This window comes from Streptopelia decaocto, assembly GCF_964273445.1.
Source record: "Streptopelia decaocto genome assembly, chromosome: 2".
NCBI classification, from domain to species: domain Eukaryota; kingdom Metazoa; phylum Chordata; class Aves; order Columbiformes; family Columbidae; genus Streptopelia; species Streptopelia decaocto.
This window is the reverse complement of record NC_138655.1, coordinates 121,163,063-121,185,611: the sequence shown is the minus strand read 5'-3', so window position 1 is coordinate 121,185,611 and position 22,549 is coordinate 121,163,063. Positions and strand designations below refer to the sequence as shown.

At 40.6% G+C, this 22,549-nt stretch overlaps 1 protein-coding gene across 5 annotated transcripts in view; it reads left to right on the top strand.

Annotated features, from left to right (window-relative positions):
* Positions 1-22,549, top strand: part of RBMS3 (RNA binding motif single stranded interacting protein 3) — a gene marked incomplete at its 3' end in the record, with an annotated part of 709,654 nt that overhangs the window by 321,334 nt on the left and 365,771 nt on the right. The window lies entirely within an intron of this gene.

The window sequence follows — 22,549 nt, the reverse complement described above, 5'->3', positions numbered from 1 at the left end:
TTGAGGAACTTAATAGAGATCATTTTGATTCTACCTTATAGAAATTGCAGGAACTGTTAAAAAAAATCTATATGCAAGAGAGTTTTGGGGAAAAAAATACTTTCCAAATAATAACATGGAATCCAACTCTTGCTCATGGTGCCTCAAAGTAGTCTGTGACAACAGCTGTTACTCAAACAGCTAAAAACACTGAGGCATCTATTTTAACACAAATAAAAATAGACCTAAAAATGCTTAGTCTGAACCTAATTCAGAAACTAATCCAAAACAAGTGTATTCTGTGAATTGGTTGTATTCAACAACCGGTCATTTTTAGCATTTCATCAGGCAACAGCATGGAATAAATAATCTACTATTAAAGTACTAAAGAACCTTGTCAATCACAGAGGATGGAACAAATGACAACAAGTGGTAGTGTTTCCATTGGTGGATTCTATGATTTCAGTGGACTCTCAACTCATTGCATGGTGACTGTTTGCCCAGATTTCTGGGTTGCTTTTGGCCTGGGTGAACACTAACAATAATGGCCTTTACCTGCATTTGTTTTGCCTGATGTAAATGTTTTAAAATCTATATATGTAGCCTTTCTCATGCCTTCCTCAAGTCTGGATGGAAATGAGCCTCAGTGGAACTCCATTCTTCTTCCTCAAAGTCTTTGGGAAACATCCCTCTTTTAGGAGAACAAAGGGGCCACTTGCAGACTGACTAATTTGCGCCATCAGCAATCGAACAAAAAGGCATAATCTGCTTTCAGCAGATTTCTGACCTCCAGTTGTGTACAAATCCAGTTTCTTGGGCTTTTCAAGGTGTGAGGCGAACACTCTTCCTACTTCTTCTTTGCTCCTGGGAAGAGGACTCAACACATTTCTCAAAGAATACTTCTTGAGCCTCCAATCAAAAATATACACAGAAGTTTCCCATAGTGGATGTGAATGCCTGTAATTGTAATGATAGAAGAAAACCAGCATCCCATCTTGTACTGACATGGAGAGACAGGGAAAACATTTTTCCCAGACACGTATTCCTTGAAAGATCTGCTTTGGTTATTCTTGTCTGAACTTGCAGAATGGCAAAGATGTCTAGTTCTGAGACTGCCCTTACAGTCTGTGAAATTCCAGTCTGACAATTGCAAAGACAAGGGATGGTGCCCATACCTTCAAACTCCATCATCCTGGGCAAAGTTGCAGAAAGAATGAATACTACATATTGTTCGTATTGCCTATTTTCATAGAATTTGTGTCTTGCTTGCATGCGATTCCATTGTTTTTTGGATGTCAGAGTGCAATATGTTGGCATTATCTGTTAGAGAAAGGGAAATGTAAATTGTGGTTCACATTTGTTGTCTTCTTTACATCCCCTATGCCAGAGGATTATTGAGGCCTAGGACACACAGGCTTGCTAGAGCACCTTGCTTTGGCTGCTGTGGTGGAGCCGGGGGTGGAAGTTGGGGGAACTGAAGACTTGACCTCGACTTCTGTCTGTGAGGAATTCAAAGCCCAAAGGGAACATTCTTCCGTGAAGCAACACACCGAAGCCACAAAACAAGTGGCCCAGCGTGGCCTCCCACGGCTTCAGAACATGGTTCTGCAACTAGTCAGAAAAGCTGCATAGTGGCCCACATTGATGTTTGGTCCAAATCTGCGGGCAGCAGTTTAGAGAAGGAAGGTGTCGGAAGCACCACAGTTGCTTTTAAATGCTGCACTCGGCTGCTGGGCTAAACCCCACTCCTCTCTTCAGGTGACAGTCTTCTCTCCCTGTCTGTCAGCTGCTCTATTTGCCAGAAAGACAGAGAACAGAAGGAGATTTTTGTAAAGCTGTTTAACAGCATGAAATAATGTTTTCCACAAATGACTGGAACCACTCCTTAAGTAAGAGTGAGCCTGCAGGCGGAGGAAGACCCCTGCATTCTTGCTGTATTTCAACAAGAGGACAGAGACAGGCTTTTGACAGGTAGTAGGCAAAGTTTGATTAATTGACTTATCTATGGGAGACGGAAAGAACTGTAGCAGTCAGCAGTCTTTGCAGAACAGAGCAGTCAAATGATGACCATGTTTCCCCTCCACACACACACACTTTCTAATGAGTTTTTGCTGAGCCTGTAGATCTACTGGGGACATGCTCCTGGTTTGATAATTGATATGCAGAGTCAAACCTTCCCTGGGATGGATTTGCAAAAAAATAGTTTACAAGCAGGCTTAGTATTTTCATCATATGTAGCATCCCTTTTGAAGTGTGGACTCTTTATTACTACTGTTACAGTTGAGAGCTCTTCCCATATTTCTGTCCTTTGGTTGCCTTTAGTGCACAATACATGAATTTTAGAATCCAAGTTTAACAAGTGAGTGGCCTTGAAAACTTAACTGCTGCACTTAATCATGAGATAAAACTAGCTTCTCCTCTCGTGTGACTAACAGATGGATGCATCCACTATGTCATGTTAAAGGAATAATTAAAAGCTGCATTCACATGCAATATGAAATGACCAGAAATGACTGCACCTTGCCTCGAGATGTGCTGTAATTTGTACCATTGCTTTGAATTGTTTCGCTTTTCTAAAAATAATAAATGACCCTCCAAATAGTGGTTGGCCAGAGGCAAACAAGAAGCAATCCATAGTATATGGATTTGTTCAATGGCATTTAAAGGACCTTGATTAAAATTCAGCCCAGGCTGGAGTGATGAGAAGACTGTTTACTGAGGGCTGTTTGAAGTCGTGCGTTGCGCTGCAGACAGACCAGAGGGATGCACAGATTGAAACGTTTTACCTTGCCTGTCTGAACCCGGCTGTCAGGAGCCGGTGGCATCTGCGAGAGAGGTATCAACATTCTTGAGCGGTTTGACTGCTGCTGCTGACGAGTCTTAATTTTCATTGTTTTCAAGTCTTCGTGAGCTCAGCATCAGGGATCACGGCAAGAACAAAAGTCTTGTGGCTGGATCCTTGTTTTTTGTTGACTACTACATATGCTACTTTTAGATATTTCATTTTAATGTAGTGTGCATTTGAAAGTTTGTGCTGTAAAATGTGACATCATTTTTATTCCTTTTTTCCCTTAGCCCCATTCAAGCACATCTCCGTGTGTCTCTGAAGGAAGATGAAAGTATTATTCTCTCTTACTTCTCTTAGTCCCTCTCTGGCTAGAATATGTAAATACCATAGGCAAAAAACCCCACAAATCCTCCCTGTGCCCCCCCAAAAACAAAACAAAACAAACAAATAAAACCAGACCACTAGGCAAGCACTTTGTCCAACCTCCCTATTGTTTTATATTGTGTTTTATTTTTTTATTTATTTGGAAATGGAGAACTTTAAAAAAAAAAAACCAAAAGGCAGGGGGGGAAACCAAAAACAAAACCAAAAAACTAAACAAAAAAACCCCACCAACTTTAAAATCTGGATTAAAAATCTGGATTAAAAATAGATTGTTTCATTTTAATTTTTCTTGGTTCTAGCTTTTGATTTGGTTTCAGGGTAACAACTGTAAAGGGCATTTTCTTGTTCTGTTTCTGTATTGATGTATGCTTTGCCACAAGCTGTGTAACCTTGGGGAAGAGAGATGCAGGTGGTACAAAAGGCTTTTTAGAAAAAAATGAGATGAGAACATTAAAAGAGGAAGGTTTCCCTTCTGGAATGAATCCTAAATGAAAGGAATGTAAGCAAGGTACATCCTTCACTGTAACACAGGCAAAATTTGCACTATCTTCAAAATCCTCTTTGCAGTACTAACCCACTACTTCCTTCATGAGTCCATGGAAACGTCTGTTTGGTATATAGATGGCACTGGTTAATGGATATTACGAGAGCAAAACCATAATTAATGTATTAGTAAAGTGGAATGCAAGGTGCCGTGCTGTTCAGAGTAAAAGGGAAAGAGAGACAAGAAACCCAAACATTCTAGATAATGAAGAAAACATTTTTAAAGGCCATTGATGAAGACTTAGAAACACCTGACTTCGTATTTTATTACTGGGGGTAATTCTTCTGGCCTGTGGTACTGAGAGGTCTGCTGCTTCTGCTCCCACTCACTGTGGTGTGACCTGACAGTTTTGCTGTTGTGATCAGCTCAGATGCCTCTGCTGGAAGTTTTCTGGAAGTTTTCCCTTTTGCAGGTTGTCAGAGGTTTGGATATTTTGTCAACATCCAGAGTGTGTTATCAGGCACTGATTTGGCTAATCAGTTTCTGAGGCTGCTGTGACAACACGGGTTTGTCAGGGGGTTTCTGTGTTTGCTGTTGTTTCCTGTCTGGCCGTGTTTGTGCAGTTAACAGGTGTGGGTGGGAGCAGGGAAGCCACGCAAGTGTGGTTGTGTGGCTGTGCCGTAGACAGTTAATTCATACATGATAAATCATTATGTGATACTGACTTCTATTAGGTTGGTGCAAAAGTAATTGCAGTTTTTGCATTGTTGAGATTTGCCATTTGATATTGGATATGTTCTTAAATTCTTCTTCATGACGATACCTGACTGCATATTGCACAACGAACATTTCAAGAGTTGAACGTATTGGGCTATATGAAGTTTTACCTCATATGCCAACCAACTGCCACTTCTTCAAGCTTGTTGACAACTTTTTGCAGGGAAAATGCTTCCACAACCAGCAGGATTTAGAAAATGCTTTCCAAGACTTCATCCCGAAGCACATATTTTTACGCTACAGGAGTAAACAAACTTATTTCTTGTTGGCAAAAATGTATTGACTGTAATGGTTCCTATTTTTGTTAATAAAGATGTGTCTGAACCTAGTTTAATGATTTTAAATTCATGGTCTGAAACCACAGTTACTTTTGCACCAACCTAATACCAGTATTTGTTAGAAGTACAGGATGTTTCAAAGAGATCAACCCAACAATTTACAGTTACACAAAATGTTACAAATGGTTTAATGAGTTATCAAGTTTTAGTAACCTTTTTATAAATGCTCTATATTCCCTCCACCCGCTGAATGGACTATAAGAGTTTCACTCATGGGCAGGTAGTGGTTGCAGAGTTATAGAGATTTCAAATTAGGTCCATCTTTTTGAAGCACCCTGTGTATTTGACAGACTAAAGGGATAGGAGTTACTTCTAGGCAAGATGGGGCTCTGAGAGCTCATTCATCTTGTTTTGTGCATTGCACTTAGGTATAAGCAGATACTCTGAACTAACATGGTCTCATCCATCATTAATCACTGTTTCTGGGTCTAGGCTGTGGATAAAAAATTATCTGATGTATCGATATTCCTCTCAGCTTCAGCTGAGATCCTTGTTACCGAATAGACATTTTCACTAAGCTTCTAGCTGTGTGTATGTTGTGAGTAATGGTGATTTACTGGAGTAAGTTATGTGGGAAATAGAACACACTGAGATAATTATCTATGAAGTTGGGAAAAATAAGTAAAGCTTGGTTCCAGTTTTGAGAGAAGTCATTGGTATCAGTTTAAAACTCTTAATTGCTGCTTGTAAATGGTTAGTGATAGTTATTGCACATTTAGATAGAGTAGGACTGCTAACAACTGAAATGGAGCAAAAAGTGGCAAATAATTGAGCCTTGAGGGACTCCTTGTCACTTAGGGAAGCATAGTTGATGTTCATATTGCAGTTTATGGGTGCCTGCCTGTAATGAATGTGCTTATGGTTAATTATTTTTTATCTAACATTTGCTGAGCTATAATCAAAAGTCATCCAGAAATATAAGTGATCATGAAATGTGAGGGGCTGGTAAGCTAAAAGCGTTCATGATGCTGCTCAACTAGTGGTGAGCATCTGAGTTGCAGTCTTGTGAGCTGTGGTTCCCTGTGTGAGTAACCAGTTTGAGATAGTCCTTTACTGTGGATGCGGAAAGCGTCTAGATGGAGGCTTATTTTTCAGTGACCTACAGGTGCAGCTATCTAGCTTGATAACTAAAGTCCAAGAACTTGGCACAAATGCAAGCAGAATGGGCTTAATGCTTTTTAAGGAAGTTGAAGCATCAGACTCAAATAATAGTTTAGAAATTTAGCAAAGCAACCAAAAATGTTACAGGTGTTCACCTCATGTCTGGGAGAGGGGAAGGTAACAACACAATTAAAAGTATTTTTGCTTTTCTGTCCCCAGGGATGCGAACATTAATGTCTTATGTTCTGTGCATCTGGTACTTTCTTAGATGTCCTGTCTAACATTTCAAGTATGCGCTGATTAAAAGTTTTCGCTGTGTTGTTGGCAAGCTTTAGAATTCTAGTGAATCCAGTGGAACGTCAAGTGACTGCAAAGTGATGGCGAAGGACTGTTGGACAAACAGTCTGCATTGCACAATCCATTTGTTCAAGAGTTCAAAAATAAATGGTATTTGCATTCGGGGGTGGGTGGATGTGGACCAGGAGTGAGATGTGGAGGAAATGGAGGTAGTCGCCAAACAAGAACAGAGTAATTAGTTCTGGTGAGAACCAAAGCAGCTTCATCCAGTGCCAGTAACTGTGCGTTTAGCTTTCCATGGGTTGTGACCTAAAGTGCTGAGGAACCACTTCCCAAAAAGCTGTCGCAGACATTAAGGAGCACTGTGTCACTTGACAGCTAATTAGGAAGCAGAAAAATCTCCTCCTCCCTCTGATGCTCTCTCTATTAAGTCCTCAGCTGTACGGCAGAAACATTTCTGAATGGTGCAGATTCATGATACTTTTGCATTGCAGCGATCATGGTAGTGTCAGCTGCTTGATGCTAATAAGACAAATGTGGATACAATGTCTTCAGACTCTCTTAGAAAATGGGAACTAGGTTTCTCTAAGGTCTTCATTAGTTCTCAGGCAAGAGTGATTTGTAAGGCCTTTACTCACACCCTATGTTATAGAAGCTTTTAAAATAAATTTCATGTTTAAATGTTGTGCTATTTTTTTGTTGTTGTTCTATACAGAAAAAATAAAACCTTGAGGCATTTCCAAACCTTGCATGTCAGGTTAGCACCTGGTGAATTTTTACATTTTTGAGTGTCGCAAGTGTAGAAGGCTGGTAGGATTTACCCATTCCTCCGTCTCCACTTTGCCTCATGCTCCAGATCCCTCTTAGACAGGATCTTTTGTGGCTACTCTTTCCCCTTGCATTGCCTTGGCTCCCAGTTTCATAACTAGGTCCCTAACCTCCACTGATTCTCATGGCAGAGATGGGATGTGTCTCTTAGGGCAGTTAAGGCAGCAGTGCCTTTGGGCAGGTGTCTTCAGTCCTTGTTGTGATTAATCCTTGCTAACTTGAAGGCCATGATGTGGTTTGACTGCTTATAGGAGTGCATGTTGGGTGCACTACTCTGCATAGCTCCCCACAGAGCTCCAGAGTGAGGATTTGCAGGGTGATTCCTGTGAGCTGGGACTGCCTTCCCTTGCTGTGGATCAGTTGGTCATGTCAATGGGAGCCAAATTTCGCCCATGATCTGTTTGAGATGCAGCGTAACTCTGTTTCATGAGGTAAAAGAATAGGTTTTCATGGGTAGTCTGAGTAGAGAATATACAAGTATGCTCCTCACAGTCCCCTAGAAGGCTGGTAGTTAATCATGCATGCAACATCTGGACTGCTAGGCCACAATCTGCATGTTGGATGTGGTCTGTGATTTCATTTCATGTGGTTTAATGCGACATGACTTTTATCTCCATGTGGGTGCCAATGAGGTCTAGTGTAGTGTGTGGTTTCCAGTGATGTTTGGACTGAAGCAAACAAAAATTTTCGTATCACTTTGCTAGACCAGTGTATGACAATCCTGTAAATAATTACCCTGTACTGGAGCAAGTAATTCATCTGGGGACAAGAAAAGAATTCTCTTATGATGTACGATTTTTGGCAGAGGAATGCACTGTCTTCTGCTCTGGTTTCCGTACCTGTATAGTTGTTCACTTGTGTCTCTGAGATCTTGCAAAGTTTGTAGAGAACACTGAAGTAGAGTGAAGAGTGATTTGATATTGAAGTTGTGCTTGTAGACTATGTGGTCTGTGGTGCATGAAGATGATGGGTACTGTGCTTGTCTTGAGTACAAATTAATGTCATTATGGTATGGCTATCCCTTAACAAAGGTACATGTATTTTTTTAAGACAAGTATTGTGCAAGAAGTAGAAGTAGTGAATCATAAACCTTTGAGTGTGCTCCTCTTCTGTGTCTGGTTTTGAAATGTGGCTTTTGAGTCTCAGATCACCCTAACCAGGGAACCCTGTGGTCCCAATGACAAAGCTGATTTCACTGGGGGAGACAGATTGAATCCCACAGGGTAACAGCACAGCAGAAGGTTGTTCCTCTGTGTGTGTGACCTTACTGCCATGACCGTCTTGTAAATTGATCTGTAGGGGAAGGTTGCTTTTCCTCTATGGGTAGATTTAAAAAAATCAATGCAGGTTGCGACTTAAATGCTCTCTGGTTCAGCACCTCAAATGATCTGTAGAGCGTATGGACAGAGACTAACAGAGGCAGGAATGGATAACAGCTGTTAGAGATGTGATATGGCCCTCAGTGAACCTACTCCCAAATGTAAGCTAGAAGGAAAGTATAGGGCAGTATTCAGGACTGTATAAAGGTAACTACTCCTACATTTATACAATCCTGAAATTACATTTGGCCCTTTGAAGGCAACCACAAGGCTGATGTGCCCCCCTGGTGAAAATGAGTTTGACACCCCTGGTATAGGGGAAGGAAAAAAGCGGCTCTGCTGACACTTTCTAAAAAAGTGATAGCTTTTTACAGTGGTCACATTTACCAAATGGAGAGTTTGTTTGGGCACAGTCTTGTCTGGCAGGTGGTAAAACCCACACCCGTTGGTTGTACTTTCCTCTTACCCTGAATTATTCACTCGACAGCCAGTGTCGGATTTTATTATGGAGTAGCCACATCCCATTGCAAGTTATGATAGCATCACTGCAGTGAGCCGCTGGTATCGGTGCTGTGAGTGGGATTCTGGCCCTGTACTGGTGTCTGGAAGGAGGACGGCTGAAGGACTGCTCCCAGCCCAGCCACTCTCAGCTCTGAAACTGCTACCAAGCACTTCTTGCTGCTCCCAAGGCCACTTTGGGTGAAGCTTGTGCTCCCATGTGTTGTCAAGAGTCCTCAGGACTGTTAGTTTAAAAAAAAAAAATAAAGAAGAAGAAAAAACCCAAATTACCTTGTTCAGAGTAAATGGTGGTTTAAGAAAAAAAAAAAAAAAAAAAGGAAAAGGAAAAGTCGGTGTCCTCCTTTGTCCTCCTTTTTATGGCACGTCTGGCTGTCACATCCCAATCTGTTGTGGTGCTGCCCTGCAAGGCAGCTGCAAAGTCAGTGGGGTTGTTTGGCTGCTTTGCTAACAGAATAAGTGTTGTGAGAGCCTTGCAACATTTGCTCAGGTAAAGTACTACTTCAAACAGGCCACCAGTGAGAACAAGTACAGCAGCTCCAAATCCTCTATTAGAAAAAAGCCCTCCTTTTATTAGCTTTTCCAGCTGTAGTACTGGGGGCATGTGGGCAAGGGGGAGGGGGCATAGCTCCTTGGGTTCTAGACAATAGTATGTGTAACACTATATCATGTATAGGTCCACTTGCTTTTGGCACCTGCCTGGGAGGGTATCAGGCAGAGAGGGGCTTCCCAGGTGAGACCCAGATCGTTTTGGCCGCGGGAGCTGCGTTTGCCTCCCTGTGATGGGCAGCAAGGGCTGGTGTGTGTCTGTGGAAAGGGAGCGGGTGGGTAGGGGGAAGCACATCGGGCTGGCTGGTGTTGCTGCTCCCCGTGTTTGTAGTAGGATAAAGTTTCTAAAGGATTAGATAACATGCCTGAGCTCCACGGCGTGCAGTTTTTAAACTGTGTTTACAGTTCAGGAGGTACTGTGAGTAGAGATGATTATGTCCTTTAAGTGCTGTTTTTGTTGCAGCTTCTGTGATAAAAGGAGGCTCTGGTGAAGACATTTTCGCTGGCAGATATATAGTCTCTGAGCGGTGGCTGTGCAAACTTTTGGGGGATGGGAGCAACATACAGAGATACCTCAGCACTTCCCTTTAATAAAGGAACATCATTAAGCCATTTCCTGAACATCTCAGAGGCTGCTGGAAGAGCATGATGATACTGAAATGAAATTAAAGAACTACTTGATTTTTTAAAAAGTATTATTTAATTTAATCTTTTTGGAGTAGTACTGTTTCTAGGGAAAAATAATGTAATGAAGACAGCAGAATTACATTGGCTCTATGGTCTGAGTAACTAGAGGGAGAAATTCTAGTCTCTTCTTTGCTTTCCCCTTCTGAAAATATGAAATATGGAAGACAGTACAAATTGCAGAATTGTTTTACCATGTCAGCTATTAATGTGACTGATGCAATACCTGTGTGTAGTATAAAGAGACCTTTTGCTGATGTGTGTTCTCTACCATGTTTATATATTTATATGCTGTATACATTATGTAGGCAGAAATATATGTCTGTATCTATGTAATGTGTACTTTATATTTTCATTTAATGTGCTGTAATGTAACAGAAAGAAAACTGAGGAAGGGGAAACCAAGAAAACTGGCCCAGTAAACCTCACGGGGTTCCTGACTAGTGATGGTGCTGGGTACTGGGCAGGCACTGGATGGGTGTTAGGACTGGCCTGACAGGCAGGGTGAGTGTCCCAGGGGTGTCCCGGCATGCTGATTTCTGTATCACCACCCACTTCAGTGGGGATGGGTGGCAGGGACATCTCTGATAACCAGCATCCTCCCTGGAGAAGAGGTCTCAGCAGTATCCACTTGTTTCTTCTGAAGGCAGGAATGACACCTCTGTCTCTCTGCTCTGTAGTGGGAATTGTGGAGAGCCTCTTCTGGCTATTTTGAATAGAACAGTTAATGTGGTTTTGATGGTAAAGATGAAAAAAAAAAAAAAATTTAGAATTTTGGCCATGTCTGGAACTGGAAGATCTTAGTCACCACCACAGTGTTTCTTGTTGGTATGTGAAGAACCCAAAACTCATGGCGGAAAGATATGCAAAAAGAACTCAGAAGATGCAGATTTAGCCATACAGCTTAGTGTATGCAACAGAGTCCTTGTGTGACCTTTATTCATCAAGGAGGTGGTCTTGCAGCACTTTACTGCAATAGCTCTGTGCAGCATATTGCTCAATATCGTAATGGCTGCAGAAGAGCCAAAACATCATGCTCTCTCTGTCATTTTTAATATTTTTTCCAGACTTTTGAGCCAGCTGCATCTAGTGGGCTCTTTCCTTTTTTTTTTTTTGTAAAGGAGCTGACAATCCCACTGACTTCCGGAACAATGAGTTATACACAGTTCGTCTGTGTATGAAAACTACACAGCAAAGTCAAGTCATGTCTTTGTAAGTCAATACTGAGACATGGGTGAAATGATTCTTTGGCATCCTGAGAATATGAGAGGGTGTATTTTTTTTTTTTTTTTTTTATTTTTTAATTGCTGGTCTTTGAATGGGAATGTTGAAAATATCTTTTTATTTGTGAATTTGGACATGGTATGTGCTGGATTTTTATCTGTCACACTGCATTTTACTACTTTCCTGAGAGAAGATGAACCTTTAAAACGTTTCAGCTAAGAAAATGTATTATTATTTTCTCACATAAAAGACCAACACTTTGAATAAATATTAATGCTTCGTATTCAAAACTCAGTATATGCTGCACTCTGTTTACAATTTATATATGTTTAACCTTTGAAAAGTGGGTATTTTTTAGAGTAATTGGTAAATATATCGCTAAGGCAAACAGCTATAAGTATAAAATCAGAAGTCAATCTGAGCTCAATCCTCCTGTTCTTTGTCTCCCATGTACTTATTTGGATTACAAATCAGAGCGAATGGCTTTTTAAGTTATTGATCCCAAAGTGTCTCTGTGTTTTTGCTGGTGTTGAGCTGAAAGAATGGGTCAGAATTAGCTTGACATAATGACAGCTTCCCATCAGAGGACTGGTTTGGATCCAGGTGCCAGATGGAGCAGACTAAAAGTCACTGTATTTTATACCTCGCTGGTGTGACCCTGCTGCTGATGCTCAGGGTTTGCTATGAGGCACCTGTGCTGTCTGGCTGTGGGGAACTGCCAGGGCGATGGTAAAGTGTCTTAGCAATAAACGCTCCTTGGAAAAGCGGGGGTGAAAGAAGTCTCCAAAATAGTAAGAATCACCAGAATACATACAGTAGTGAGAGAGGGTTTCTTAACTTAATTTCTTAAATTATCAATGTCTCAATGTAGCCTGAAACCATAGCTTTTGCATCAGAAGAATGCCCCAATGCATAAACACATTAAATTAAGTGCATCTGCACCTTTAGAGGGAAGACACAGCACCGCATCCCATACAAAATATGAAGACCTCACCAAAACCAAATCTATGTTCTTTGCTGGTGTATCAAATCATTGAAATTAATGTACAGGACTGAAAAAAATATAGGTTTTAAGGGAAAACAGGTTCCTTGGCAAACACCTTTTTGCTGGTAGGAATCTTGTAAAGGAGGCTTTGAGAAATCAGCTTGTTTTCCCATAGTGTAATGATTTAGTGTGTCAGGGCAACCATTAAGTAAAAGGATGAGGTAAATTTTGAGAAGTTTCCCATATCTGTAATCTTTCTGGGTCAAAGAAAGCTTTTCTTCTGTTTCTCTCCAGTTTAAAGAATGACAGCCAGATTTCACAAGTGGCGTTGGTAAAACTGTGCTGAAAACCAAACATAGATGACAGCATGGGAATCTTGTTTATAGTTATTGGTTTGTAATTACTGCTGATTTTTTTTAATAGCTTTATTGATGGGCTGTCTTATAAATTCAAAATGAAATTCAAGGCAAATTCTTTTTTTCTAGCTTGCCTTCAGTCACAGAGTAATATTCCTGTTGATGACATACATGGTGAAAAAGCCGTGGAGCTTTTCTGGTTTAAGGAATGGAAGAAAACAATGATTTTTAACATGGAACAAAACATTAGTGACTACACAAATGCAAAATGGAGAACTGATGAACCAGGTGTCATTTTTACCGATCCCCTTTTTCTCTTGGCCAAAAGAAGAGTATGATGGGATCATAGCTGGATGTGGTTAAAATGTTTAATAAGTGGTTCCAATATCTGAAATTAAACAAACAAACAATCAAACTGCTGAAAAGCATACCTGCATATACATACAAAATTGCACATACAAAAGATGACTTGGGAGGTGAATTTTAAGAAATAGAAGAAGTTAAATAAAGCTAGCAGAAGTTCCCATTATTGGGAGCTGATCCAAAGATGCCTATTTCTGTGGTTTAGTGAAATGTGTTTTATCCTCTTCGCACTTATTGTGTATTTTATCTTTTACTTGCCGTTTCCAAAATAGATATAATGGAAGATATTTTTGTAAAGACATTTAGCATTTATTATTTTGGATCCCCTACTATATGATTCCTTTTCAGTTTCAAAATATGTTTTTGATTTGTTTTCTCCTTCTTTTTTCTTTCCTAATGGGGCTAGGTATAAAAACACACAAAAAAAAGAAGAAAAACAATGGTTCAGAAACTTCATAAGAAAGGACTATCCTGCTCCCCCTGCCAGCTGCCATGCTGTCAATGAGTGCTGATAAAACAAAAGTGATGGGACTGAAAATGGAAACTTGTGAATCTTCTATTTTAATGAAACTTAGGGATTCTGATCTGTTTAAATTTTATTTCAACTGTTTTAAAAGACATAGTGAGCGTTTATTGCCCCCGCCTCAGAGGAAACACCAGCACCTGAACTTCAGCTCTCTTCTCTCTTTGCTAAAAGTACACTCCTTTTCCTTTCCCCCCTTCTCCCTTTCTTTGCTTAAGGCTATGGTTTCAGTAGTTAATTTTTAAAACAGGAAAATAGAGACTTAAATAGAATTAGAGAAAGATGCCTTTGTACTAGGTACTGTACAGTATAGTGTTTAAAAAGTCAGAAAATATGTTAGCAGAAAATGCCTAGACTGTAATTTAGATAACAACCCAGACAATGAGCTAGCTTGTTAATTGCAAAGGCTGGTGGAGAACTGCCAGTTAGGGAACTTGTCTTTTTGTATCCCACTGCTCCTCGTGGCTCTCCTAGATGGAGGATGACAGGACATAAACTTTTTTAGTTTAGCCTGAGCTTTTTTATTTTTTCTTGCCTCTATTTCTACCAAAACAAAACAAAAAAATAGTCCATGTATCATAACAGCCATTAGCTGAACTTTTATAAGAGTAAGTAGTAACCAATACTATGAGAAGCAGGCATGATGGGTGGCCTGGAAAGCAGGGTAAACAGCATCCTATGGGCTGAACATTGGTCCTGTAGAAATCTTTTTAAGTGCTCTTTAGATCAAGTATGCTGTTTGCAAACAGTGGATCTCACCAAGTTACTCATCTGAAAACTGTTCCTGAAATAGTGGTGGCGAGGTATGCAAAGTTACAGGCTATCAACCATCAGATTTAATTTCAGCTGCCTTAGAGTAACTGCATCAATGAAGAGTTAAAATAGGAGCGAGTGCCTCTTTGGTCAGGCTGCTCAATGGGTTTGTGTGTTTCCTCTGGTAGCTCCTGGTGTGGGTCTATATGTGGGGGAGATGAACTCTGCACACTCCAACCCCCCCCATCGTATTTCTCAGTGAACATTGGATGGGAAGAAGACCTAGCAGGCTGGTTCCCAATGCATCAATCCTCAGCCTGCTTCGCTGCTTTTAGATAACAGATTTTGAGGAGCAGAGGTGTTAAAGCTGGTGCAGAGGTACACAAAACAGTAATTTCTGAGGTCTCAGTAAAGAATTTAGGCATAACTTATCCACAAACACCCAAGTAATGCTACTGTTCCTTTGCAAAATATTAAGCATGTGGTTAAAGTATTCTGTTAAATGAGGGGCGATAAGAAAAGAACAGTAGCTCTGGTAGAGATGTGAGCTACCCAGTTCATCTCTGAAGAGTCTTGGTGTGATTGCCTCCTGCTCACATTTTAGGCTAGGATTTCCTAAGGAATTTGAGGGAATTAAGCACAGGACTGTCACTGCATTTCAATGGGGTTTGGGTGACTGATGCTGCAAGGGCTGAGCTCATGCAGCATGACACTAGACTGACTAATGGTGTTATTTCAAACCGATGTAATAAAACCGATGCAAAAGACTGTATGCGTAAGCCTAAGCCAACATTCACTTGGCTTTATAGCAGTTTGGCTTAAATTAATTAGGACAAAGGCTTAAACTAAGGTAAAGTAAGTCACTCTTAAACTGAACTGTGAGTATATTTGACAAAATTTAATGCAGGCAGACATACTGTAGGTGCATAGATATGGGTTTGCATTTATTGGTTGGACCAGCTTAAATTGCCTGGGTTTTCTTTGCCAGAAGAGCATTAGTTTCACAGAAAGCCCTCTATTTGGATGTTTCCAATGTTTCCACAGACTGTTTAGTTTATTTTGTAGTTTCTTGTAAAGATTGATAGAAGTAAATGTCTTTTGTTTACTGTTTGACTAAAGGAGTCCAACAGTTGAGCCTAGGCACACTGTAAGGTAATAGGACGGCCACTTTTGTCTTTAGAGAAAACACAATGGTCAGACAGGTTGGAGTTTGGTGGTGGTTCCTCTCTCTCCCCTCTCTCTCTCTCCCCCCTCTCCCTCTTTGAATTACCTTATCTTAAAGTTCAGTAGCACTTTTAAAAAACTACAGTTAGAATTTTGGAAGGTAAGTGGCAAAGTCAAGATTTGTATGTCCCAACTTGAGCGCAGATATTGATGGAGAGGCAGTGTGTGTGTGTCTGCACGTGCTCGTGCCAGGCTGGCTACTTATGGAATGAATTTATTTGGAAAGGGATCTCTTCAGCAGCTGGTGGTTTCCTCTTTTGACCTGTGCCGCTTCCAGAGAGGACTTGAGATGGTTTAGTGGTGATGAATTGGCAGACTTGTCACTAAGCTGTAAATCTTGAATCTGCCTTGCAGTGTTGAGGTGTGAACCCGAGATATAAAGGAGGTCAGTATTTTGGACTGCTGCTGTATATATAAAACACTTAAACCTTCTTTAGTGAAGGAAGTACTGTTAATAATAATAATATTTCCACTTCTGTAGTTCCTTCACTGCTCTAAAATTACCTGATTGACATCCGTATTATCAAGTAAATGCAGTTGAGTTAAGAAAACCCAAACAATCAAAAAAATCAAAACAAACCTACCAAAGTCAAACCCGGAATAATTTTGTTCTGATTTGACTTTTTTACTTTAATTTATTCTAATTCCAGGACAGATATACAAGTAATGGTGAATCTCCCTTGTTTAAATGACACTTGTAAAATAATGCTAACACTGTTGAGCATTATTCTGATGTTTCCTTTGGGAAGACGGGTTTTTGCGCAGGCTCTGGATTTTTAGACATTTGATATTGTTGGGCTGAATATACATATAAAATACCTTTTTTGTACTCTCTATACTTTTTCTAACTGTCTGAGGAACTGTCTACCTGGCATAATGCAGCCTTAAATTAAATTACTTCAACTCACTTTGAATAAGCTTCTGGGTCTACGCTTACTACTGCTGAATAACCAGCTCAGGTGTGAAAAGCAGTTTAACTCTACTCTTAGCCTTATTATGATTTAGCCATAGCCTTACTACTTCTGGCTCTGCTGTACTGACCTTTTTGCTGCTGGTTGTGCCGTATAGGAAAGATGAAATGAGGAAGGGCTGAAATGCTATATTTTATTGGTTAACATGTTTTCAAAAAGTTGTTCAACTTATTTATTATAAGGTGACCACAAGATTTTCACCTAATTTGTAGAAAATCAACGATTTCCACCTTAAGTAGATTATATATTTCTTAAAATCAAGCCATGTGAAGAGAGTATTTAAAAAACCTGTCATTAGAAACTGAGCAGTTACGTGCATATTTCTATGTAAAGGAACTGAATGAGGAATTTTAAATCGAATTGTGTATTCATTATGCCAAGTGTGAATCCTCTTTTCACGATAAAAATCTGGCAGATTAAAATCAGCTGGGAGAAAAGATGGCTCTCAGCAAGCGAGAAGATTTGACAGAGTATCAGCAGGCTTTCACCATAGAAGGCTTTGCTCACATGCAATCCCATTATTTCAAGTACAGTCTACTCCAGCTAAATTTACACTTAAGCTCATAGAATTTTTTGTAACACTAAACAAACAGAGGTATACACATAACCCAAGCAAAAACACGCTCTGGACTTTAGCCCTCTACACCCCCTCTGATTAGAAGGAGTTTGGAAATGGGCCTGAGCTATTACAATGACTGAAGATGCTCATCTGGGAATCCTGCAATGTTTTAGCACTTAAAGGATAGCTCTTTTGTGCACTACTCTTGGGCTTGATTTTGAATAACTGTGGAAGTCGTAAAACAGTATTGTTGACAATGATAATGTTCATTTATAGAGCTTTTCTATCCTAAAACCAAATTATTATTCTTATTTTGATTAAAGGAAATGGACGTCCATAATGACAGCTTAGTCAAAATCATCTAGCCAGGTAATGACAAAATCGGAAATTAGCAGCAAGGTAGCACCAGGACCTACCTTCCTGGTCCTTTGTATGTTCTCATGATAGATGTTTACTCAAGATGGGCAAGGGGTCATAAACAGATCTGCACATCCTTCTTTGCCAAGTATCTCTAGTGTCTAGCAGCATCATGTATGAGTGTGTTCGTTCAGTGTTGAAGTAGTATGGCTCAACTGGCTTAAATTCTGAACCTTTTTGGTGTGGCTTTTATTGTTGTCAAAGCTATTGTTCAATATTTTCCAGTATACGTTTTATATAGCTATGTGCAGTGGTTGGTTGCCAGAGCTGAAGCTTTCCTCAGGGAAGTCTCTGTTTGCATGCTAATGATCTCTAGTAAATGTTAAAAAGTGAATTTAAACAATGGCAGACCCTCCAGTGTGCACTACAGACAAAGCTGAAGGGAACAAGTCTGGAGAAGAAGGCATGGCAACAAAATCTGAAGTGATTAGAAGAGGCTGGCTTTTGTACAAGTCACTGTTTAGCCCCCCCTTTTCTGTCACACCTTATTGCCTAGTAGCTGAGTTATTCTAATGTGATTGAGAGTCTAGCCAGGAGGCTGTGGTGATTGCTGGGCAAATATGAAGTACGAGTGCTTTTCCCTGGAGTGAGCGAGAGCTGCAACAATTCAGCAGGTAATTCAGCCACCCTTAGGGCTTGACCTTATATTTCACATCAGGCTGCAAAGTTCTGTTGCTAGTCCAATTTGAATTTTTTTGTTCTTCTTGTTAATTTGTTAAGACGCAGCCATGTGTGAGGTGCTAGGAGATATGGAAGAAAATCTGGACTCAGGCCTGAGAAAGCTTAGCCTTAGGCTTAGCTCTTGTTTGGAGTGGCAGCAGCTGGGCCCTTGTACCTGCGTGCGGCTCCAGTGGTGTTGTTTTGGACTCTTAAGGCTCAGGAATCAGCTCCATGTGCTCTCTTTGTGGGGTTGGGACAAAAATAGATTGCTAATATAGACAGGCTTTGGGAGACTCCAACAATGTTTTGCTTTAAAACAACAACAAAAAAAGAAGCTGGCTAGTAATTATCTGGAGAGTGTTTTTGTTCTTTCATTTTGCAATAAATGTTGCTTCAACCCCTTCCCAGGAGCAGGAACTTGCTGCCTCAGAACAAGCAACGAGGCTGCTTGTTTCTTTTTCTCTTCTCTTTCATGCCTCGGGGAGGGAAAAAAAAACAGCAAGCAGTAAGAAGTGATATTGTATACAAGGCTGTTAGACTTTTGTCTTGGCCTGCTTAATGTCCTTGACACCTCCCCATTTCACCAAGCGACAGCCAGTATGCAAATGGACTAAAAGCTCCATTAGGTTGTTCAAGGCTGGGGAAACCCATCTGTCAGTGTCGGTGACACAGCCGGGCTGGAGTCTCATGTGGGAATCTGTCCTTGAGATACTCGGGCAGCTGAGTTTCTTCTAGCATCTAGCGCTCCCAGAATCAAAGGAAATTGTTGTACACTCTTCTTCTTGCCGCAGTTTGTATTTTTATCATTCCTTTTCTCCCCTGGTCCCTTCTCAGAAAAGAACAGGCATAGACTGTGAATTAACAGGGAAAAATGTGTTTTACCTTTTTTTTTTTTTTCTAGTTGCTTTTCCAGAAATGAACAACTATGCATATTACCTGTGGAAAAAAAAAGAACAGTAGTTAGTTGTTGTCCTAAAAGAACAACAGCTTTATATAACCCTTTTCCATATTTTCCTGTGTGATCTGCTGATGACAGGCATGAGGAGGGTAGTTAAGACAGACTCACTGGGGATCAGCTGCAGTTGGTCTGTCCTCTGTGAGGGGACAAGAAGCGCATGATAACCTAACAAAATAGGAAGGAATGCAGCTGTAAAAGGCTTTCATTGAGAGGATGTGAATGTGCAGGCTGGGGCTGAGAGCTGCCCCTGTGGAGGCAGAGGAGCACGGCCCCTGCCCGCAGGTTTGGGAGCAGGCTGGAATCTCTCCCGCGCTTCGCATCCCCGGGGGAAAAGTTCCCGTGACAGCAACAGCATTTACTGTGCATCCACCCATTGAGGGAAGCCACTTAACTTGTGGTGGTTTTTCTGTTTTTGTGATTTTTTTGTTGTTGTTGCTGTTGTTTTTTCTGCTGGATGGAGGTAAGGCTGCAGAGTGATAATTTTGCTGTTTTTTCATATCTTCCTGAAATCTCCAAGAATGCCATTAAAACACTTAAGCAGCACAGCATGCCAGGGTGGATGGTACAGAAATAGCTGTTAGCCTGTGAGTGCTACAGTTAGCAATGTTACAGCATTTTGTTGTACGAGACAGTGACAGCAAAACAGTTCAGATTTTCATCATGTTATAGCAAGAAGACCAGACTTTTGCAGTTGAAAGCAGAGCCTTTCGAAGTCTATAAGGTCTCTATGACAGGCCTCACAAACTCCTGATTATTTCCTGCTGGTGTCACGTAAGACCCCTGCACACAGAGGATCTGGCAAAATAACCAGTGTAACTTCAGTGCCCAGTGGTGTTTAGATGCGTGAGATAATTACAGCCTCCTCCATAGCAGATGCTCTGTTCTCCAGTTTGGCACTTTCCTTCTTCAGCGTGCAAATAATTTTCTCTACCTAAGCTGGTGGCAATTTGGTGATACAGATATCATTTTTTCACTGGAAAGCCAGTAATTTTGGGTTTTATGGGAATGCTTATGTAGCTAAGAGTGGTATTTCCCTTTATCATCCTGTTGAGGAAGAAGAAAAGCCCTTTTGCTGCTACTCTGTGGAGACTGGTAACATAAAGAGTTAATGTGTTGCTATAGCCAGGACTAGAATAAACTTTATCTTTCCAGAAATAGAAGTCAGCAATTCAGCAGTTATCCTTCATATTGCTAAGTGCAACTTATTCAGATCATGATGTATTCTGCTTTTTGGTGTTCCAAACCCAGTCACGTAATACAGCAGGCTTTTAGATTAGCATATTAGTTTAAATTTTAGACATACCATTTTAGTTCTCTGTTTTATGCTCTCATTTTTTTTTATTTTTTATTTTTTTTTGTCTCTTAAGGTAATATAGACGTTGCCACAGCATGTAACTCCAACTAAAACCGATAAAAATTGGAGTAAGAGATAGTATATACATTTTTCTAGAGGTTAGTTATGGCTGGATTTATGCAACCTTTGCTCCTCACAGTTGAGTATATTTTCACACCTCCCCAATTATTTCAGTGGTTTTGTGAGCAGATCAGATTTGCCAAGGGGAGCAGAGGGTTTTGCATTCTTGCTCGAAGCTATTTCTGCATTTATGTTTTTCTGGCTGTCTGGTCAGGCTGGCACATCCTAATGGGAGACAAAATGTAATAAAAGTTGGTGAGTTGAACAGCTTGCTTTGAAAAAAGGTGGACTCTGCTTCATGTGACAGTGAACCAGCCCTTTTAAGAAACCTGAAAGTCATAGGACTCAAGTATTCGGCCTTGTCTGTGCAGGGAGTACCTGTGCATAGGCAAAGCAGAAGATGAACCAGGGTTTTCATACACATTTAAGGGAACTGGATGCACAAAGCTGTTGGGAGCAAAGAGCCTGCTTTGCCCTTACAAAAATTTTGATTTTAATACTGAAGTGCAGTTTGAGGAACGAACAGCCCTCAAGGCAAACTTTTCCTGAGATGGGCCCTATATACAAGAGGGCTGAGTATGTGCCACAAGGAGTATCATCTTTGGCAGAGGAGGAGGAGAGCGCAGAGCCTTTCTCCCAGTGGGTCCAGGGCACAAAGGCTGCAACATTTTCTAAATGGACAGAGAAAATGATGAGGCCAAAAAACCCGCAACCAACAAACCAAAAGAAAACCCAAAACAAACAAAACCAAAACAAAATAAACCCCCAAACAACAACAACAAACCCAACACACAACTCTGAGACTTGCTAAGTTGTTGTGGCCTATTTATGAATGCATGAGAAATGGATTTTAATTTTAGTGAATACTCACAAGCCCGACAGTGGAGCAGCACAGGGGGACACCGTTCTAAAATAGCTCTAGCAGATGCCACAATAATACGAGTTTTCCATGCATCTCTCATTTATTTCTTGCTGTGTGCAGTTTCTTACTAAATCTGTTCCCCTGATAAATACAAGGATGTTCTTACCATTGGATAGGATAGCTAAGTGCAATTGTCATGAACATTAACTAGGTTAACCTTCTCGTTGCATAGCTACTGCTGCTAAGTATTTTCTGGGCTAACAGACATCTTTGAAATTAGTTTTAAAGGGTTTTCTTGTTATATATACAGACCATGGCTATTCAACTATGGCAGTTTCAATGGAAGCTATTTTAATGATAACAACAATAGTGTCAGTTATTTGAATAAACTGTCAGCTTAGAGAGGGAGACCAGCCATCGCTGGATCACTGCAAAGGATCTTAGAAAATAGAGAAAATTAACCTGCTAGCCTAAGCAATGGCACCAGATCTTCAGAAAGGATAATTATCCTCCTACCTCACTTTGTGCGCGAGTGTTAACATCGGTACTAGATGTCAAGAGACCTTCTATGCTGCCAACTTTACCTTCCCTGAAGAAAAGTTCTTCTTTCGTATCCTTAATTGCTTTTAAATTCAAAATACGTTGAGCTGATGCTGATTTATCTTGGTAATATTTGATACATCTTGGTAATCACATATCAGCATTACCACATGGCTGGTATTATTTATTGTGAAATTTATTAATTGATACAAAGTGCCAACCCCACCGTACATGTTTATTTTGGAGAGTCTCCCCTCTGGCGGGAAGTGCAGGAAGGCTGTGGAGAAGGGATGGGGTGCTGTTGATGGGGCACTTCTGGGCATCTTGTGCCTTGTTCACCCCTGCTCACCAGCATCGCTTGCCCTGAGTGAATGTTCTGGTCCTTGTGTGTCTCTCCTTGGTGACAACAAAAGCTTGACCAAGCCCTTCAACCATAACCTCATGGGAGGGGTGTCTGTCTCTTAGGGTGCACGGGATGGAGGATGGAGCTGATGTTGTGCTAATAAATACAGCTAAGGCACTCTTAAGCCCTGGGCTGCTGAGAGCAAATATTGTAGGCTTATTTTGGATAAAGTGTTGAGAGTTTTTTTGATTGTGGTTGATTTTTGTTTTGTAGGTTTTATATTTTTTTTTTGCTTTTTAAGGAAGAGGAGCTCATTTTAAAAATCTGTAAACAGGAATGATAGGATCACAGGG